This window comes from Oreochromis niloticus, linkage group LG10, assembly GCF_001858045.2.
Source record: "Oreochromis niloticus isolate F11D_XX linkage group LG10, O_niloticus_UMD_NMBU, whole genome shotgun sequence".
In the NCBI taxonomy this organism is placed as follows: domain Eukaryota; kingdom Metazoa; phylum Chordata; class Actinopteri; order Cichliformes; family Cichlidae; genus Oreochromis; species Oreochromis niloticus.
Genome location: NC_031975.2, coordinates 3,294,731 through 3,316,081, shown reverse-complemented (window position 1 = coordinate 3,316,081; position 21,351 = coordinate 3,294,731). Strand labels below are relative to the sequence as shown.

Below are 21,351 nucleotides of genomic sequence, written 5' to 3'. Positions count from 1 at the left end.
AGCCGCTGATTCTTTCCGATTCCACCTGGAACATTCGGCAGAAAGTCGATTGTGCCGTCCGCCCGCGTCCCAAGAGCCTAACCCGTGATTTTTCATCAAGAGAGCTCACAAGTTAGGGTCTCAGGGAGCAGGTGAAGTACGACAGAGTCTACTGAGGAGCCGCAGTCAGCTGCAGGGCACTGAGTGGCACTGACACCTTTCTTTCTCTCTTACTCACTCACACACAAACACACACCACTCACACACACACACTGTCTCTTCGTCAACCAGTGCCACTTAAACGTACCAAATTTCTACCAAAAGGCACCGAAAGCTACAAAGTATCTATAGTTTAAATATCGTTTTAGCTATAGGCACGGGCTGCAATTAAAAAACAGTAATTAAATTAAATTAAAAAGTAGCTCTGCACAGATATATGCTCCAGCGTTCCTCCTTTCTTCCACTGCGGACAACTTTTTTTTTTTTCTCGACGGCTTGGTTTGATTCCTGTGCACACAAAGACCTGCAAAGGTAGACAGATTTTCAGGCATATGTTTAAATACACTAAAAAACAACAAAGCACCAGACAGCAGCAGTGGCAGCAGTAGGCAGCAGAGATGACAAAGAAAGACAAAGCAGGGATTTCGCCGGAGACGGCCAGACCTAAATGATCTTCGTGGCAGTGCCCAGACAGAAGCAGAAGCAGAGGCTCAGACAAACAGACAAGCCTGCACTGCCTGCTCTGTGCTAACTAGCCTTTGTGCTGAGGAAGGAAAAGCCCCCTAGCCAAGCAGCTGGGCTCGCCTTTGTCCTAAAGAGCATCAGCTGATCATCAGTCTAAATTTCTTGCTTCCAGGGTGGCGGGACCAGGACCTGGCTGGCAGACTCCCTGCTTGACTGATGGATGCAGAGAGCCACCAGCAGCAGCCTCACCCTCTGGCTTTCCATCACAGCAGCCACTACGGATAGGTACGGTTAGACACTGAATCCAAAAAAATAAAAAACGCACGGCACTTTGAGCTGCTCAGCATTACACAGAATGCAGGTAAATTTCCAGAAAAAACAAATCTTTTCACAAAAGCAGTACGAACGAGAGAAGGGCGGTCTCGTCTTCAGCACAGGTACCAAACTTGCCTCCCTTCCCATATATCACTTTCCACTGCTGACTGCAATACCCTCGACACCAGACTCTACCACCTACCAGCCCAACTCTGCCGCCACGGCAGCAAGCTTGGCGATAAGTTATCAGTGTCAAAAGGCACGGCACTTCAGCGAGACAATTAACTGGAAAGCAGCTCCAGCCCGGCCGGAGCCAAACAGTCACAATCCAGACTTAGCTGCACTTAAAAATGCCAAACTGCAGTAAATGCTAAAGCAATACTGAAAACATTCCCATGTCGTTTTCACCGGTCGTGTACCCAAACACACCAGTGAATGCCCCCCCCACTCCCCCCCTTTCCCCCTCCTCCCAATCATCCCACAACTCCTCCTCCTCAGACCAGGAGAAGAAAAAAAAAAAGCAGCCGGATAGATGTCTCTGACTGTCTCCTTCTCTCTGGGGAACGCCAGGCAAAGTGGAGGCTTCCGGAAATGAATGCGCCGCGCCACCCGACGCGTTGCCTCGCATGCTCACTCTTCTGTCTGCCACCGACTACGCCTTTTGTTATCCGCCTCTGAGCTGAGGATGATGAAGAACAGAAAGAGGGGGGAAAAAAAGGGCAGTGGCAGAAGAAGGGGGTGGTGGTGGGGGGCGGCACGGGGTGCCGGTAAAGGCTGAGGTGTCCGCGGGAAGCTGCAGCCAGACGCAGGTCAGTGAGGTGGGACGTCTCCGCCACCCCACCCCCTCACCCTCACCCCCACCCACTACTCCCCAGCACAGAGCATCACTCCTTTCCAATTGCATTGTCAGCTCCATCTCAGCATCTCAACCCCCACCCCTCCACAGCACCACCACCACCAGAACTACTCATTCTCCTCCTACCTGCTCATGACGATGGGACATCAGCCATGTCGTGACACTGTTATCTACACCCTCTACTTTTATTTTTCTTTCCTCTCTTCTTCTCTCTCGTACCCATCGCAGGTCCGTCGCGACACGCTGCCGTCGCCAAACAAACAACGGGATATAAAAAAATAAAAACGAGAAGCCCCAAAACATTTGCTCCCTCTAGCTGCCGCCGGAACCCGCTACTTTGCTTTCACTCATCCCCCTCCCCCATCTGACCCTTGCACCCCAAGCCCTACCTTCTATTACTATCTCCACCCCACCCCCTCCCACCACCCATCCCCTCCCATCACTCCAGGTCTGTACCTGTCTGCTTGTCTCGCTTGTCTGTTTCTCCCTGTCTGCAGCTGCTTGCCCAAAGTGAGATACTGCAGCAGGAGTCTGCAGCGACAGCCCTCGCTCTTTCTCTCCCTCTCCCTCTCTCTCCCCCCTCTCTCTCTCTCTCTCACACACCCTCCATCCAGCCTTTGCTGGTGAACACGTTCCTCCCTGTGCTGATCAATTTCTTCTCTTTTTCAGCAGCACACACACACGCGCGCACACACACTGCAGTGGACTGGTTGGCCGTGGTGGAGGATGCACTGTAGCTATCCCACTGTCTCGTAGCATCGGTGCAGCTGGTACAGTCACATCCAAACACATGCACAATAGAGGTAGCCACTGACACAAAATTACCATCTCAGACAGAGAGCACACAAATGGCATTGCACACAGATAAACACACACACACAACATAGGCAGCAACAAACTAACAAGACCCCCACACCCCAAAAACCAGACAGAGAACAGTGAGACAGAGTGACACTCCAGCTGCGTTGCTTAGCTCTCTCTCTCTAACACACACACACACACAGCAATGTGGTCAGCACAAGCACGAACACAAACTGTCACTGTCACAATATTGTGACCGAGGCTTGACAGCAGCGAGCGGCAGCATAAGGCACACGGCTGTTTGAGTCAGACACAAAAGCAAATATCTGGTCCAAGAATTTCCTCATCATTCTTGTCAAGCGTTACATTTTCAGATCATGTTTTTTGGATCCTGCACGATCACACGCAAAATACAGAAACGTGTCACTGTGCCGCCCGACTACTACATTTATGTCTATGTGGAAATATACATAATGGAGCTCAGCAAGCATAATTTCGAGTCAAACTGATTAACTCGAAGGGTCACAAAAAATCAAACCTACTTTTACCCTTTGCCAGAATTCTTCACTGTTCCTAGCCAAAGCATCATTTGGTCATTTTAATGTTTAAAAACCTCAACAATAGAAAGAAATGTACCATATATTTGTCTTTATGTAATTAAGATATTTTGTTAGAGATACCGAGGGACAAACCCGTAGAGAGTACATTTCAAAAATATGACATTTTACTCATTCTCATTCAGCCCGAACCAGATCTGCCCTTGACAGCTTGCTCTAATCTCGAACCTTAATCACCTTCAACACCGTGGATAGATTAGGGTTACGACCCTGTGTCACAAAGAGGGGCCAGAGAAAGAGAGAGAGAGGTCTGCAAATGTTATCATTGATTGATTATGCCCTTTAATTCAAATGGAAAGCATCAGCTTCCCAACTCTGCTGCAGTGCAGGAAAAAGGCTCTCGCAGCAAATGTCACTTCATCAAAGATGTCAAATTCGTCTGTACCTTTCCGTCCTGCGGAAACACACAGAAACATGGCGAGCTAAGTGACGAAGAGGTGCACAAGTAAATCCTGCTGCCAATGTCAAAATCGTGGCCAGGATGAAGTCTATGGGGGATGGTTGGTCCTTGCAGATCGGCTCGGCGATGGTGGCGGTGACGCAGAGACGGGGGGGTTGGGATTTTGTTGTATGCTATAGCCAGTGGGGCCGGCAGGCGGCCATATAGGTGATCAATCAGCTCCATTACAGCCGTGCCACAGCCGAGTCTGGAGTTATCCTGCCCATCACCCCTCCACAATACACGCAAACATCGCCTGCCTTGTTTCTAGTCTAGACTGGAAAATAGAATCCCGCAGCGTGATGAAACTGGTCCATGAGAGTAAACACAGTGAAAAAAGAGATGTGTTTGAGTTTCTATTGTGTATCAGTTACATATTCTCAGATTCAGAATCAGGGCATGCATGTATAATATTAGGGTGGGATTCACCTCCAATCAGAGGATGCATAAAGTTGTTTTGACAGAGATGAAGCAGATTCTGATACACTTGCTTTGAATTGCATCAAGACACAGCTTTTCAAAGCAGCCAAAAATAGGATCGGCTCCATTGTGATTGGTAAGTAGCTCGCACAATGAGCCCAAAGATATTATGCAGCAGACACTCACAATGACACTGTTCGTGTTTCTACACTCAGCTCAGAATATCTCCATGCAGCCTGGAGATGCATATCTGTGCTGGCAGATGCCAGGCGAGCATTAGACAGGTATCCCACTGATGGAGTTATCTCAGTCAGCTGAAGGAGCACAGACTGGGAACATGGAGCAGCACAAGTAGGAGGAGGGAAAGAGAAGAGTGGAGGAGAAAGATGGAGGCTGGAAGGGGAGGAGAGTGGGTGGCGGGGAATATGTGATGCACAGCACCTCGCCAGCCAGCCAGCCAGCCAGCCAGCGGGACATTAATGACGATCATGTCTTGTCACACTAGCTGTCAGCCAGTCAGCAGATCTTGCCCTTGTCCCTGCCCTTCTCCAATCAATTGCATCGATCTGTCCCAGGGGTCAAGGGGCAAGAGCGTATCAATAGGGGGAGAGTGGCTGATGCAGCAGGCAGAGAGGGGCGCACTCCAGACAGATCGATGACACCCCACCCCCATGTGTCTGTGTGTGTGTCTGTGTGTGTTTGGGGGGCGGGTGAAAGTAGTTATGATTATTCATTTGCCATTAACCCGAATGCATTAAGGGAATATGTTTCCTTGGGAAGAAATGGTGCTCGAGGCTGCTCATTTTTATAGGGAAGTGAGATTTTATGAGTTGGGGAGCTAGAGTAGCGTTCTGGCCAGAACCGACAGCGTTCTGGTCTCAGACGATTTGTTACCAAGGTTTCCACCCATTGGTGACGTCAAAAGCAAGAAGCCAATCTCTGCTCTCACAGAGATTACAGATGTAAGCAGCAGTTGGCTGATTTTCCAGTGTTTTGTGGCCGAGTGTCACTGTCTGCGATACAACCAAACGGCTCACAGAACTTTGAGGAGAAGTATCACAAAGTGTATTAGCCTTGTGCGCTGGGTCAATTGCTTCGAATATACAGTTTCTCTGACATCGAAACAAAAATGCAGGATAATCTGCAATGTGATCACAATGTAAACACTGCATCCACTCCACAGGCGGTAACATAAATTCACTTTAGGGACTGTTTATTTTTGTTTTGAGCTCAGTGAGATTTATCTTCATATGGAGCTTTAAAGAGCAGCAGCATTTGCTATAGTTTAGCTGAACACATGCCACAGGAAGCAACTATAAATTGGCCAAATAAGAAGAAAAATCATCCAAAATGAATTATTATTCTGGGTTTCAGCAACTTTCCTTATTGCTGGTCTAATACACGCACTCTTTAGGTTTCTGGCTGCCGTCACTGATGAAATGTAGAGCAAATGTGATGCTCCATGATTGGCTGTCTGTGCAGTGCTGCCAGCTCTTCCTGCTGTACATCATTTGGACTGCAGCACACCAAATTCAATCAAGGCAATCTTTATTTTATTAATTCTTAAAGTCATCTGAAGAACCTTGAAGTTCCTTGCCAGCGTACTTCTCAAAGGGGCTGTTATAGCAGTGGGGACAGAAAAAAATAAATAAATCAGCGACCTAAACCGGCCCTATCTAATCCCATAATTTATTTGTTTAACCATCCCATAAATGAAGGCCCAGCTGGAACCAATGACTTTTAGCTGAGCAGCTGGGGCAGCTGGACAGAAGAGTGCTGAGGCAGCATGATTCTCAGCAGCAACGCTTTCCTCGACACATCTGGAGGAACGACTGAGGTTCAGAGGTGAGGAAAGATGAGAAAATCGCAGCTCTTGAAATAAACACTAGCGAGGCACATCTTGATTCTCCACACTCTGTTAAATTTGTAAGAGCTAAAGGCGAACGAAACAAAGTTTGCATTTGTGATTAAATAAAGAAGCTACATTTGGTGCTGCCTGAACTAACTCTTCATTTCAAGCTGACTGGCACGAGATCCCCTCTGCGTTCCTCAGCACACTGTCCACTTTTCAACACTTTTTCTGACTCTTCTTCCTGTGAGTGGGTCAGAACAGCAGCAGCAGCAGCAGCAATGTGAAACCCGGTGGTGTGTAGCTGAATAAGGAGGCGTGATCTTCCTGACAGTGGGATTACAAAATGGAAGATAAAAGGCCTTCTTTGGTTTCCAGGGATTTACCAGGATCATATTCCCACACAGAAACCTGTTTGATGACAGTGACTCTACCGGCCATGCGATGCTGACAAGGATCACTGGATTTCAACGGAGGTGTTAGTTTCACTCCAGATTTAATTACCGATGATCTAAAAATAGCCAATTAATTCCATTCAATAGCTGCACTGATAGGAAACAAGTAAGGGGTTTTCCACGATTGTTCACACACTGGAAAAGCAGGCGAATTTTGCAGACAAAGACATTCTTCAGCATCTTAACATCAAATATTTCAGAGTGGAACAGCATATCTGGCTAAGCATGAACACAATTCAATGGAAACTCTGAGCATCAAACAATGAAAAAGATGCAAGCTCGTTGGATAAATGACAAAGGTTGCAGAAGGGTAGCCTGCTCAGCTTCAGCCCCAAACACTGTAAAAGGAGTGTCATCAATTAAAAAAACACTATCACAATGATGAAGAACTACAGCAGAATTTACAACAAAGCTGCATGCTCCAGCTTGAGCAGGCAGCTTGCTCACATCAAACCGTCCTGAAGAGTAACAATCTCAAGCTGATCTGCCAGGCCGTTTTTCTCTTGTGTGGTGCTTTGGAGTCATTTTACAAGCTGTGGCTGAATGCCAGACACAGATGAAGTCTGACGCAGTCAGTCAGTGGACAAGTCCACAGTAAACAGAGACTCTAGTGAGGCAAGCTTCAACCTGAAACTGGACCTCATATCACAAATGCACATAGTATGGAACTGTGGACAATGTATCACAAGACTTGGCAACAACCTATAAACATCCAACTGCAATAATAGAGTGGGGCCGCGTTGGGTAGACAGTTTTAGGAAGTGTTTGGTGTGTCAATTAGACCTAAATTCTCTGAAGAAGTACCTAACCTGAGTCAGCTGTGCAAAATATGTGTGCAAATGGCAATCACAGAGGATCTGCTAAATATAACAAGTCTGATTATTATATTTTATACTTTGTGTTTACAGCGAACCCTCTGTGTATCATAATATTTGGCACGCAGCACACATTCGAAAGACGCCACAGCCGTGTTGAATAAAAAGGCCGACTTGTAATACTAGGCCGCAAAGATGAAGCGGCGGTTTGAAACACGAGGCCATCACTGTGTGAAATAGGTTCCACCACACAATTACACCTCAGCGAGTAGAAAGCACTTCAAAATAAGACAATGTGGCAGAGCTGCAGATATTTTAGCACCCTGTTTAATTCGTACTGAATTTCACAACTGTTTATAACTCCAGCAACTCCTAACATCTTTTACCAGGATTGAATATGTTAGAACTTAAGAGGCAGATGAAGAAAAGCAGTAAGCCTAAGTACAATGTGTTCTAACTAGAACTCTAGCATGGCCATAGTGAGAACTAACTGCAGGTTTCGGGCCAAGCTGGCAGGCCCACCATGAAACAAAAACCACATGTGAGCCAGAGTCACATTATTCTAAAGATCAGCATCACTTTAGTGGTGCTGCATGTTCAGCAAACTGCAAACTGATGTCATACGTGTACTCCAAGGAAAGCTAGAAGGTTGTACAGTTAACTCCCAGGGTGTAATTCTAAACCATACAACCTACTACCTCAACCCGGATGCACACATTTTCAACTAGGGTTCCTATCGTCTATGTACTGAATAAAGTCATCAAGCCAAACTGTGTCTCATCACTATCACCACATTTCAGGTTTAACCTTTGGAGATGTTGCAAAATTGGAGAAAGATTGAATATTACATATATGGAGCAGTTTAAAACCTAAATTATTAAAGAAAAAAAAGGTTCAAGGACGACGATCACACCACAATGACAAAGACCCACAGAGGCGAGCTTGTGCTGTCAGATTTGCCACAAGATCGGATCTACGGGTTTGTGCCAAATGGTTATGGCCAAAGTAGCAAAATAATTCAATAAAGGACTAATATTGTCTCGCAGCTATAGCAACACAGGTGTAAAAAAACAGGACGCGTGTGCTGAACACTGGCATTCATGCAGATCACAGCAGTGCCAGTGAATACACCGCAGCTAGCAGCAAGACATTCGCCCCACACTATCAAAGTTCATCAAACAGATGGTGACAGCATTGTGGTAACTTACCCATCGTGGCTGCATCTTGCTCTGCGGATGGGTCGCTGGGCCAGTGGGTTCGCTAGGGTGGCCATTTTATTTTCTAAAAACAGGAAAAGAGAATTGCTTTTAAATACCACACAATGCTATGCATCTGTCAGGACCTGTAGCTTAATGCTACGATTCACTTTTAACAATGACTGTTATCGTTGTGAGAAAAGAAAAAAGAAAGGTTCAGAGTTACATGTCAGTAACTGTTCAAACAACATCACATCCACATGGGAAAAAAGAAAAACACAAACACAAATGTGTGTATATCGGTAAGTTCCTGTGCCTCAGTTTGGGAGTGTCACATGTCTCTGCAGTTCCCAGCTACAAAATTAAATCCATAATAATAACAATCTGCTGTGGACTTGTATCCCAAACTAGCCCACAGAACTGCCAGAGCGGTCCTCCTCCTGGCCAACAGCAATGTGGCTGTGGTGAGAGCTTAGCTCAACTTAGTCAAGACTGCAGATAGCAGAGAGCAGAGCCTGAGAGGGATGCCAGTGTAATCAAGCATGCCACGGTCAGCTACCATTAACTGTGCCAGTGCCACAGAGCCACAAACACCAGAATATTCCTACGGCCGCAGTGCGACAAAGGAAAACCTGGAATAAGAAGAGAACAGAAAATGCCACTTACCTACGTCTCTACTATTCTCTCACACTTTATGTTTCTATCTTTCTGTATCCACACTTTCTACTTGGGTGTGAGCTATGCGCAGTGGGTGCTATGACCGTTGGTTTATTACTTTGCTAAACGAAGGAATGATGAAAAGACCGAGGGACACTTCTAAACTGAGCTCACTGACAACACGGCTTCAGTTCAGCGATGTGCTGTCCGCCATTTTCTCCGAAACAAAGTAGAAGAAAAAAAATTGTATAAAAATGATTTGCTGGCATCATTATTCAAAGTTTTCCCCTTTTCTCCCTCCGTGTGTGTGTCTCTCTCTCCCTCTGCCTCGCCTGGCACCATCACAAAACCTTGGCTGGAAAGATCACATGATTTCCTACCAGAAAGCCACAGCATTCCCAGTTAGTATTCTGCTGACACTGTAAAGACATCTTTTGTCTAAATCAAAGCGTGGCCTGCCCCCTCCCAAAATCTGGCACCTTCTGGGAGGGGGTGGGGGGTTAGCCAGTGTAAAGGGCGGTGTTAGAAGCCATAGCAACCTCTACCTGGCAGGCTGCCCAACACACGAGAACTAGGGGCTAATATGGAGTGGAGCAGGAATGCTTATCGCCTTCCAAAGCCAACTCCATGGGCGTGCTGGTTGCTTAAGATTTCAGTGCCGATGCCAGATTTTTCTTTTTTCTTGACAAAGTAAATACAATCGTCTAGATACATGACAAACTGACGACACGCTCACACTGCACCTCCTGATCGAAATAAAGTTCACATGCTTCTGTTTTAAAACACTATTCATCAAAATCATGTGAGCTCTTTCAGTAAACACAAACACTGGATCAAACTCATCATACATCAAATAAAACACTTTATGTGGCTTTGCTGGAAAGTATTAACAAAACATAAAAAAGGACACTCGGTAGTATAAGGAATCTCATGGAATAATCCACTTGGCAACTTCAGCGATGTTTTTTTCAAGCAGACAAGACAAGCTGTGTCTTACACGCTGGGATATAGTGTATCAATCGCTCATGCATCATCAGCAGCGTGTTTTCCTGTGCCGCACGCTTCTGCAGTTTAGCCACAAAAGTAGCCAAGCACAGTCAGGTGGTTTGTTACAGTAACACAAGCATATGTCATGGACCTGTGACTCACTAAAGAGAAAGGTATCCGCCAGAGACCACACTACAGTTCTGTGCTGAGAGCATCTCCTCACTCAGTTTAACGGCAGACTGTTGAGCATCTGCCTTACTTTCTCAGCTCTGCTCATGACTTCAAGGAAACGATCAGTGTAGCAATGACTCCCGACCTCTGTATTTTCAATCACCGTGTTACTTTAATTTAACACAAAATACTTCACATTTTGCACATAATCTAAAACCTTTGTTTCCACAGAGTAGCAGTCATTCAAAGAAAAGTTCACCACTATGGATGAATAAAACAGTAAGATGCAGCGGCAACATATAAAATATTACTGTGTATATCTTAGCCTTTATATAAATTATATGATGCTAATTTTCATAGTGGATTAGGACATAGTTTGAAGTTATAACTGTAGACCTGCTCCAAGAAATGACAATTCTAAACTGGCATTAAAATAAAGAAGAAAAACAGAATCAAATTTAGAGAAGACAGTGTGATAAGAACACAGGTGGAGGAGAGATGCATGCAAATAAAAACACAAAACAAGAAATGATCTGTTTTTTAATGTTACCCATATCATATTCTTGTGACAAATGAGACCAAGTCAGAAACACACCACACTGACACGACGGTACAGAATAAACGTGAGCAAACACTTCGATCAGGCTCCAACCAATAGATCAACATCAAAGATGCCAGCGTAATGGGATTGTAATGCCAGTAAGCAGTCTGTTCTGAGCTGAAGATTAATGTGTGTTTCCCCCCATTATTTGTCATCAAGAGCAGCCTGTAGCAAACAACTCACCTTCACTTGATTAAATCCCTGGAAACAGAAAGAAGAAGGACAGCAGCGTGCTACACCTGTTGGGCTAACTTGTGCAACGCTATCATCAGAATCTAATGTGGTTACATTGATTAAATCGTGTGCAGTCAACACCTCGCTGGTGCAAAACAATCACACAAACGTCAACAATTCTCTGTCGACAATTCAGACTGTTCAGTTAGAACTGACGGTGCTATTTACTGATAGGAAAAGGTGGCATCCTAATGTTCTTCTTGGAGAAACTGCGGTGTGCCGTTTTCATCTTTCTCCATAATTAGGTCATCTTTATTAACCACCCCACAATGTCCATTTCAAAATGTAAAAGTGCAAATACATACTTTGCACTGGTCTGCATAGCTACGAGACAGCTAGCTCTGCCATGTAGAACAAAATGGCCATGCGGCCACCTGAGCGCCTCATCGGATACGTCAGCCACGCTCAGCCAAAACATTCCCCCGATGAGGGGGTCAGTTCATGTCCTGAAAGGCAGAAGGCCAGGGTCAAAGTTCAAATGAGAACCAGAGGGGTGGGGGTTTGAAGGACTTCCCTAGGGTATGGAACGTACCATTGTGAACCAGACAGGGGTGGAAAAAATCAACACTGTCATCCACAAAATGCAATAAAGTCAGTGGGGGAGGAAACAACATGATTTACATGTGCGAGGATATAAGAAAGGCTGAGAAAAGCTAGTGTTTGTTTTTATCAAATGTCCTGTTATACACTGATGGGAACCCTGTTATACTGCGAAGGCAACATACATCTGTGTAGGTACACAAACACTATATCAGTGGACATGATCGCCAAGCCAGACTACATCTGAGACATCCTTTGTGAAAGGAAAAAATAAGCATTACATCTTTATAAGCTTGAAAATGTAAAAGCTGTGTTAAGCAGCTATTCATTTAGAAACCTGGCATTTTCAAAGTGTATAAAACTATAACTATAACTATACATTTTGTTATCTTTACCAAAACTTTGCATACTGGCAGCCAAAACTAAGCAGGAAGATAATTTGTGCTATTTTATTCTCTGCAGGCACACCAGAGACAGGGGGTTATTTTTGGCTCAAAGCTCTTATCTCCATTAATTTAATGTTGCCTCAAGCCGTGACAGAAAAACAGTCAACAGGTTAATCCCGACAGAGTTTGTACAGTTCGCATTAATGAAACGTACCCATCCAGCCACTTCATTGTGTCTGAGTATGAGACTTGATCTTGCCAAGGACAAGAACACAATAAAAAACCCAAATATTGAAATCTAACATTGTGCATGGAATATTTTTGGATAACTCTGTTTGCTGAGTGTTTTAGTATACTGGGAAAAAACCCTGCACACTATTACTGGCAAAGAAAGCGAAGAGAGTTGAGGCAGTACACAAGATTTACTTTTTCTCTGTTTCCCCTGTAGAGAGGCCTCATCTTACTGTGCCCTGCTCTGGCGCCTCTTTCTCAGCGTTCAGCTACAAGGACTGACAAAGGAAAAAGATGACTTTAAAAATAGATGATTAGCTGATATGAACAAGTGAATTAAACGTAACATGGTCAGGCGTGTGAAACCTGCTACTGAATCCTACGACACAGGCAAACACATGTATGTGTAAGGAGCAACAACAAATTCAGCTTAATTAGGCAGAAAAACAAAAAGAAAGAGTCGAGCACATGCTTCTGAGCATTGTGGCTTTACAGAGCAGTTGCTCACAAACATGGGCTAACCTGTTCGGGATTACAGAAATACTGCTGTGTTACTATTAACTTAGGGTAATGTTGCTTTAAAAGCTAACGCAGCTTTTCTGTGCAGCCAGCCGCGGCAATGACTTTGCCCGACCCACCTGTCTGTTGATCCTACTGCCTAGCACCAGACTAAACACTGAGATTTTCAAAATGGCTTATTGGCTGCAACTGACTAACAGGCAGCCAATCAGTGCGCAAGGAGGCATGGATGGAGGACAAGAATCAGTCAGTGAGAGCAGAGGAGAGAGGAAGAGGCTGTGCAGAGACAACCGAACCTCGTACAAACTCAAGAGGAGGAAAGAATGCAAAGGCAGAAGAAAAGCTCGACAAATAAACAGTAAATTCAAAGTCACTCTGTGACAGAGATATGAGTGGGTGTTTTTTTGGTTTTTTTTGCTGGAGTATCAAATGTTGATGCAGAACAATAATAAAGTAAAAGGGCATTTGTTTTCTGAATGGCACTGAATTGATTACCTGGCTTCAGACAAGGCTGCTATCAGACCCTGCTTTTACCATCGCTAAAAGGGATCAATAGCTAATGAATTCCAAACGGCCGAGTTTCAGAAGCATAAACGTGTCCTACACGAGTGCATAAAGTAACCTCTACGGATCAATGAATATGACATCACACGCAGCCGGAGGAATGCATCTTTTTAATCGACCTGAGCGTTCTCAAATTAATTCAAACGACAATTAAAATGGATCAGACTGCGTGGCACCTTCGTCCTGGAATCTCACAGAAGCTTTTTATTGTGCGTTTGGCTCCCCTCACGGCCCACCCCTGTGCTTTAATTACCGCTGTCTCCTATCAGGCTGCTCAGATGGTAAAAACAATAGAGACACGAAAGGCTCAGGTTACCATTTACATACTGATGGAAAGAGCACTAAACAAGCATGTTGTCATTCAAAGAAATACACTAATATTTGAACCCTAATGGTCTAATTACTGATGAGCTAGTGAACATTTATGTGATTTGTCACAGATGTTGATGTCTATTAAAAATCCGGTTCAAAAAATCCAATCAGTTTTTAAAATACAGCCATTTTTGAAGAAGCCACCTTTTAAAATATGATTCAAACAGTGTGAACAGCTTTAAAATAATTAACTTGTACTTCAATACATTCTCTGATCATTACAGGCTTTTCAGAACATTTCAACATCATTCATGTTGTCGTTCACTAGAAAGATGCTGTGTGCTATGATCTATGTGCTCAACATTAAAAAGCAAAGGAACATTTATATGTAGGTGTATTACTGAATTATCAGGCAAAACATCAGTGCAGGTGAGCTATAACTGAACTCGTAAACACAAAATATCCAAAACATTTCACCCTGAAGGAGACACAAAGGGCGACGCTGCTATTCTTTATTAATTTAAGTTTGAGGTTGGTACATCTCTTACAGAGACCATTCAGTCCTGTGTTGTAGTTATAGATGCTGCCGAACTACGAGTCGGTCTTCTGCTTCTTTGTGCCACATAATATCATAGAGACAGGTGTGTAAATTTCACAGAACCTCAGAACATTATATGGCACAAATAATTTTGCGCAGGCTTTCTCTAGAGGCGCAGACCGTAATCGACTACTTTAAGGATGACTTCTCATTTAGGAGGCAGAGAAAGCAGTTATCATAATGATACCTTTTCTCTGTGTGTCCTCACCAAATGCTTTCTCCAAGATAATCCTCCTGCACAGCCGCTCATTATCAAAGCAATCGTCTGACAATGGGAAGGAGAACACTGGAAATTACGGGAATTAGTATAGGACTATGGAAAAATGATTGCTGATTCAAGACCTTAATTAGGCCCTTGCAAAACAATCAGACACAATTAGGAGGTACCAGTCAATAAGCTGAAAACTCAAAAGCAAGAGGAGATGAATTAATATCTGATGATTTTTAAATGGTTATTGGAGCTCAGATGACTTTCACTCACAGTCGGGTACCAGATAGTGGGAAGCCTTCACGGCTCTTATTGTGGCAAATACAGCTGGGGACTAGCAGGTAAATCAGCAGGTGAATCAGCGCTGCCTTCCAAAGAAAATGACCATAAAGGGGTACTCGAGCAACATCTGAGTGGGTGCGGAAACATGTCGCAAATCTAAAGATGCCCACGGTGCACCTTAAGAGCAGCAAGGTCAAACAGTAGCTTGAAACCGTTACGCTCCAGAAATCCTACGAGAAACACCCGCGTCCGTTTCTCTGGGTGAATAATTTCAAATGAGCAACATTACAAGTTGAGGATTGTAATTTCCCTCCTCATAATTAACAACGCTCAAGCAGTTAATTACTTCTTGCCCAATAGAAAATAATGCCCAAAATATTATTATATCAGCATATTTCTCATGACAATCCACCACAACAGCAAAGGTTTGAGCCTTTGGTTTAAACCAAATTGAGTTTTCAAGACGTGTGCATAGCGATGCTTGGTCCTACAAACAGGGCACAACGTGAATACTAAAGTTAGTTAAAATACCTTGAGCCGACAAACAGAACGTCTCCAGATAGTTTGCTAACAATGAAATGTGGCTTACTGACCTAAACTGCTTCATAATCTCACAAAGAAAGTGAAAATCGATGTTTTAAACGAGTGAAACATGACCGTGCATTTGAAAGACTGAATCACTGCCTGAAAACAAAAAGATCTTTTACCAGTGAAAAAACATCTCTGCAGGCTCTAATCAAAGAAAATAAACCTGCCACAATTTATGTTTTTTAAAAGAATGCAGTTTGTCATTCAGACAGAAAAGGCTATGATATTAGAAAAAAAAACAGCAAGTCAGACTGTAACTGGCCAAGTATAACACGCAAAAGATGTACTGCAAACATCAGTGGAACTGACATCTGTAACGCTGTATTATGAACTGGATTTATTCTGCTTGGCCTCTATGATCTCCAGCACACAACCAGATCCTTACGGCACACGTTGCCCTAGAATAGACTGCATGATGCTTCCATATATGTGTGGTAGATCAGGGCTTACAGCATGAAATCACATGCAGCTGGTCAAGACAATAAAGACAGGCATCTGTCCAAAGTTCGTGTCCATCCACAGGCAATCAAAGCATTGTCTTTAATTATCATTTTTTATTGACAACTTGGACAAAGGCGTGAGGTGTGCTGACACAGCCTGGAGGTGTGTGTGTGTGTGTGTGTGTGTGTGTGTGTGTGTGTGTGTGTGTGTGTGTGTGTGTGTGTGTGTGTGTGTGTGAGTTGGTGGAGGAAATTCTGCCGAGACCAGCTGAAAACACGTGGCTCCTCTCACCCCAGAGCCATGTTGACTTACAGAGTGCATGTCAGTCATCTGTGATTGCAGAGCAGAGCAAACGGGATGGGACAGCGTGAGGATTATAAGGCAGCCTGGTGTTTCCACTGGGGTCTCCCCTGCTGGGTTACATGGTCCCAGCTCCCTTTGTCTGCTGTTAACCCGTTAAATCCCGCGGAAGAGCCCATTCACAAATGTGTCACACACCCCGGGGGTGCATTTTGTGCGGAATAATGATCTTAAAGGGGTTATTCGGCATTGTCACTGATTCCACACCCCCCCCCACAACACACATGCATACTTCCATTTGTTTCTTGGCGTGTTTGTGGTTTTAATTATTGTCAACTCTTAAGCTCTTAACACCACCTTCAAACAACATTCCTTAAGAGGATGTTCCACCGTAGTCAATCATGAGCAACAGTTACTGGTGAAACACAGCCGCTCTCTACAAACGTACTTAAAAGGGATTTTGACCACTGCATTTTCTGAGCACACTGGTACCCTTTAAACTCGCTCTTTTCTAGTTCGAAACTAGAGTGCAATATTTTAACAATACAGACACAACAGCCGTCTCCTGCCGTCTCCTGTTGTGCCGAGCATACTTTGCAGCTAACTGTGTTTGCGTTATATGTTGCAGGTTCACTGAGAGAAAGTGTAATTACACTGCAGTAATGCCCTCCATGATTAATGATGTGGGCCTCTGAAACCAAACCATCAGGCCAATGGCAAATTACCACTATAAAAATAAACCATGATGTGAACAGGTCAGCCAGGCCGGAGCACAAAATGTCTCTTAGTGTGTATTTATATATAGGGTATGAGCGAATAGGGAACGAGCTCTAGTAACCCAATTAGTGTTGGTCCAGTGTCAGAGCCCAGCTCTATCAATGCTCCGCGGCTCTGCAGTCACACAGAAAAATGTATTTTCTTGAACTTTTTGAATTTAGATGAGACATTTTTGAGAGGCAGAGATGAGCTCGCACGTATGCAATTAGCGGGAGAAAAAAACAGCTGGAACATCACTTCTTGTTGAATGAAGTGCTTAGCTAGACCAATCGGGTCGAGAGCTTGAAAAAGAAAAAAAAAGAGAGAAAGAAACAACCATTTCTTTTTAATTGCTGCCGACGCTGTCACATCATCGCTGCTCCGCTAGGGCATGTGTTACAAATGAATATGGAATATACAACCGGATGACCTAATCCTTATGGCGCAAACCCCTTTCCAGAAATAACCCAACTTTGGCTAAATCTCAAGAGCACATGCATCTATACTCCCAAAGGCTCTCTGGAGTCAAGTTCACATTTGTTGTCTAACACAGACTACGCTGCTCAGCACATAAACACATCTGATTAGTTCTCCACAGCCTCCTCCACTACCCAACAACTCCTCCCTTCCCACTTCTCAGATGGAGAGCACTTGACTCTTGCCTAAATTGAACTCTTATGCACTCTACTTTTTTGTAGTTTAACTGAAATGGAGTATTTCATTGAGAGCAAAGCACTTGGACTAACACCAACCAAGGATTCTTGTGGTTATCAGTTGACATTTGGAAATGACTGAACTGGTGTCATAAATACAACAATATGGCAAATATTTACCCATGTGCAAAGACACTTGTCAAATTTATTTTCTATATCTATTGAAGTCCCTGCCACAAGTAAAACCACTACCAATAAAAACTGTGGGGGAAAGAAAAAATTCATCCTGCTGGTAATCACAAACTCTAAGGACATCATCTTTTCGCGTTTTGCTCCTTTGCCGAAAGCTGCAATCGGATCACGGAAGGGAATCCTTGAGCGGTGAATAAAGAGCTACCTGTCCGGACATCACGCTACACCCATCATTATCTCAGCTGTGGCTGTGATTTTTGTTTTCGATGATTCATTCGTGAGGTCTGAAATGGAGTTTCACACCTGTCAGCACATCCTTAAGTGGCTTCTTTATAAATTTCAGCATCCACACATTAAATGAAATGAACAAAACACAACGTTTCAGTGCAGATAATCCATCTAAGTTTATTGCACATTCAAACACATAATTAATGAGCCATTAAGTGCACAGACGTGGGCCCTTTTTTTTCTTTTTAAGAGTATTAAATTGAAGTGTGCATGCATCTTAGCATCAATCACATGGAAGGCTGACAAACAGCCCCATTCTTTTTTAATAACAATAAATCAAAGCCTGCACATGGCTGTCTCTCTGAGACAGAGATAATCAAAAGCAGAGGGTGAGATGGCCAAACATCATGTCTAATGTCTCAACAAACTGAGGATCAACTGTTTCCAATTAGGATTACAAAGACATATGCAAAAAATAGACTGAACCCATCCACCCTGCTCTCCTTTGCACACATACGAAGAAAAATAACAATATACAAAGCATGTTTGTTGCGTTTAAAAGCTCTAAATTTAAACACTGAATCAGTTTCTGCGGGTCTCTGTTTGTCCCTTTTTTCCACTCCTAAACAAGATGTGAGGCAAATGCTTGCACTCGTACAAAGCTCCGTGCACTGTGCTCTGTGTTAGTTTTAATTTCTCACTTCTTTCACTGCCGTTTAATCCAGTCACATCAGCTCCCTGAGCAGGTGAAGTCAGCCAAAGACTTTCCCACGGTCTGAGAGCAAATCCAACGCCCCAAGCCCTTCCTGAGGGCCGGCCATCTGTTCATTCTGTTTGGAGTGTTTTAAGGGGTAAAGCGTCAGCTGCATGACCAAATTCAACGTTCCAACACACCCCGCCTTCGTGAAGAAAAGCCCAAAGCATCCATTCAACTCGGCACACACGCACGCGTGCACACGAGCACACAGACACGCACACACAGCTTGTGCCCAAACACAAACAAATCAACAAATAAACAGACAGATGTGACTCCTCACATTTGACTGGTTTGCAATCCAAAACCGTCACACACACGTTGTGCTAAAGTAACAAATATGCACATTTCACTAGAGCTGATTTGAATTTGAAATCACTGGCAAAAAAAAGAAAGGAAAAAAAAAGAAATAAATGAAAATGGCTTTCCTGCGGAAGAAATTAAAAAAAAGGTTATTTTGTTTCCATTTTTCTGCTGCTTTGGGAGAATCCTCATTAAGATATCTGCTTCTCAACAAAGGAGTTGACCACATAAACCTTGACCTTTGCTCCCTCTGAGGATAAATCATTTGTGCTACTAACTTACATCATTTCACCGCCAAAGCCACTAAAAAACACACATCGGGCGCATTTGTGAAAATCACTGCAGCTCGCAGGAAAAAACCAAACACCTTACTTTGAATTAGGATTTGCCACAATCATGTGACGCATTTCTTTCTTTTCCAAGCACATGCTGCCCCCCCATCCCAAAGCCCCCCCCCCTTTTTGCACCCCTCAAACAGACGTGCTATCATTTTATTTCCACACTGAAAGAGCGACTCTGCCGCTGGTGGATGTGGTCCTCGCCCCGGCCTGACGCATTTTTAAAATGCGTGACATTGCCTCTGTGGGAGCATGAGAACGGAGCTTCCTCAATTGTAGGGTCCCCATACCCGGCCTGTAACCATGGAAGCAGATGCCTGCCCTCCCGGCCCTCCTTACCTCCTGTCGATCGCGAGCTGTGAGCTGCTTCGGCAGTGAAAAGAGGCTGTGCCTGCCTTTCTCCTCGCTCTGACCGAACTTGCCCCACTCCTCAAAAGGAGCCATTGAACAGGTCACTGGTCTAGACTTGTTTGCACGGTCCAGAGAGCAGCCTTGATGTAACCCTTGCTCTCCCCTCTCTCTCTTTCTCTCTCTGTTTGCCACACCAGCCGCCCAGCGACTGCAGACTGTGGAGGGGCGGCAGGGAGAGGTGGGTGGGTGGGGGGGACACTGGAGACGTGGATTTGAAAAGGAGCCTGTCCGATTTTGCCATTGTGCCTTTTCATTCATCGATCGAATGAATATCGAACCTTCTGTCCCTGCGTGTGTGAAACGGATAGCTTAGCCAGCATTTTTTTCCCCTCTCTTCTCAGGTTTGTGTTGTGGGCCCAAAGCTGTGATTTCTTTCCTTAATACTTGTAAGAATATCTATCTATCCTCAAAATTATATATATATATATATGTGTGTGTATTTTTGCAAAGAAAATGTGATCTTTAGCAGTTGTTGTCAAGTTTATTCCTGATGTGGTCTGGTATTTTGTTAAAGTGATGAATGCAGAAAAGAGCTGAGTTGCTTTCTTCACCCCTCACTGATCACTGGATGATCCAACATGCTTGATTTCTAAAGTATTCTATAGTATTATATTTATATTAGCGTCCTATAATTACAAATGAATTTTTAGTTATTAATTAATTAAACTTCTGCAAAAAAAACTTCATTGTCTAAAAACAAAAAACAAAAAACAAAAAGGAAAATTGGTTGATTCAAAAATATCTGCAATTAAAATTTATAAATAGACATAAAGCACTTAAATATTAATTGTTTAATGCAATTACAACATGTGTAAAACAAATGTAAACTATTTACAATAATGACTCCAGTCATAGGTAAGGAACAAAACAACTATACAAAATAGAAAATAGAAAAAATATGAACTGCTCAGTTATATTCTGAGGAATTAGCTGTATGTACAAAATATATAAATTAAGTAAACACAAACATTACTGCTCATTATTAGACCCAATGACAATTTGATTTCAAGTCAAAACCACTCGACCTGTCAAGTCCTGGTAATTAATTAAATACAATCATTATGTGAAGGCAGCAAAAACGATGTGCTTTTATTAACGTCGAGTGTGTGTGTGTGTGTGTGTGTGTGTGTGTGTGTGTGTGTTTACATATTGAGCTGCTGCAGTAAATGGTTATGGATGAGCATATGTGCACTTGACTGGGCCAAAGAGAGAAGGCAGTGAGAGCCTTGATGACAGTAAAAGGTGGCACGATCAATGTCAACATATCAATATTGTACAGTCATATAAGGTGATTGTTGTGATTCATAAAGAAAAACTCATTTTGTTATTTCACACATGGGTTTATGGTTTTATTTGATTACTTTTTATTTTTAAAGTAGAAAAGTAATTGTTAGATGTTTTTTTTTATCTTATATACTTTTTTACAATAATTTTTTGATTCAACGTCATTAATAAGTGGTTTGAATTTTATTTAATTGTGTTAACATCTTTTTAAATGTTAAAAAATAATACTCAAAAACAGTTAAAGCTAAGAGAATGATTCTAACTGCATTTAATCGGATAAAACATGTTACAAAAATTAAGTGCACAAACGTACCACGTAGCATTGAATTTAAAATAGCAAAAGGTTCAGAGAGGAGCAGTTATAGACTACATGATGCAGTTATAGAC

At 43.3% G+C, this 21,351-nt stretch overlaps 1 long non-coding RNA gene across 8 annotated transcripts in view; it reads right to left on the bottom strand.

Annotated features, from left to right (window-relative positions):
• The window catches only part of LOC102078280 (uncharacterized), a 49,971-nt gene that overhangs the window by 5,367 nt on the left and 23,253 nt on the right, over window positions 1-21,351 (bottom strand). For 6 of the 8 annotated variants that reach the window (XR_003221945.1, XR_003221946.1, XR_003221951.1 and 3 more), the window contains one exon: window positions 8,439-8,511. This is a non-coding gene — a long non-coding RNA (uncharacterized LOC102078280). Of the gene's footprint in view, window positions 1-8,438; window positions 8,512-9,092; window positions 9,909-19,608; window positions 19,851-21,351 lie in introns of those variants that run through there. The other 2 variants (XR_003221947.1, XR_003221950.1) reach the window with 2 other exon arrangements.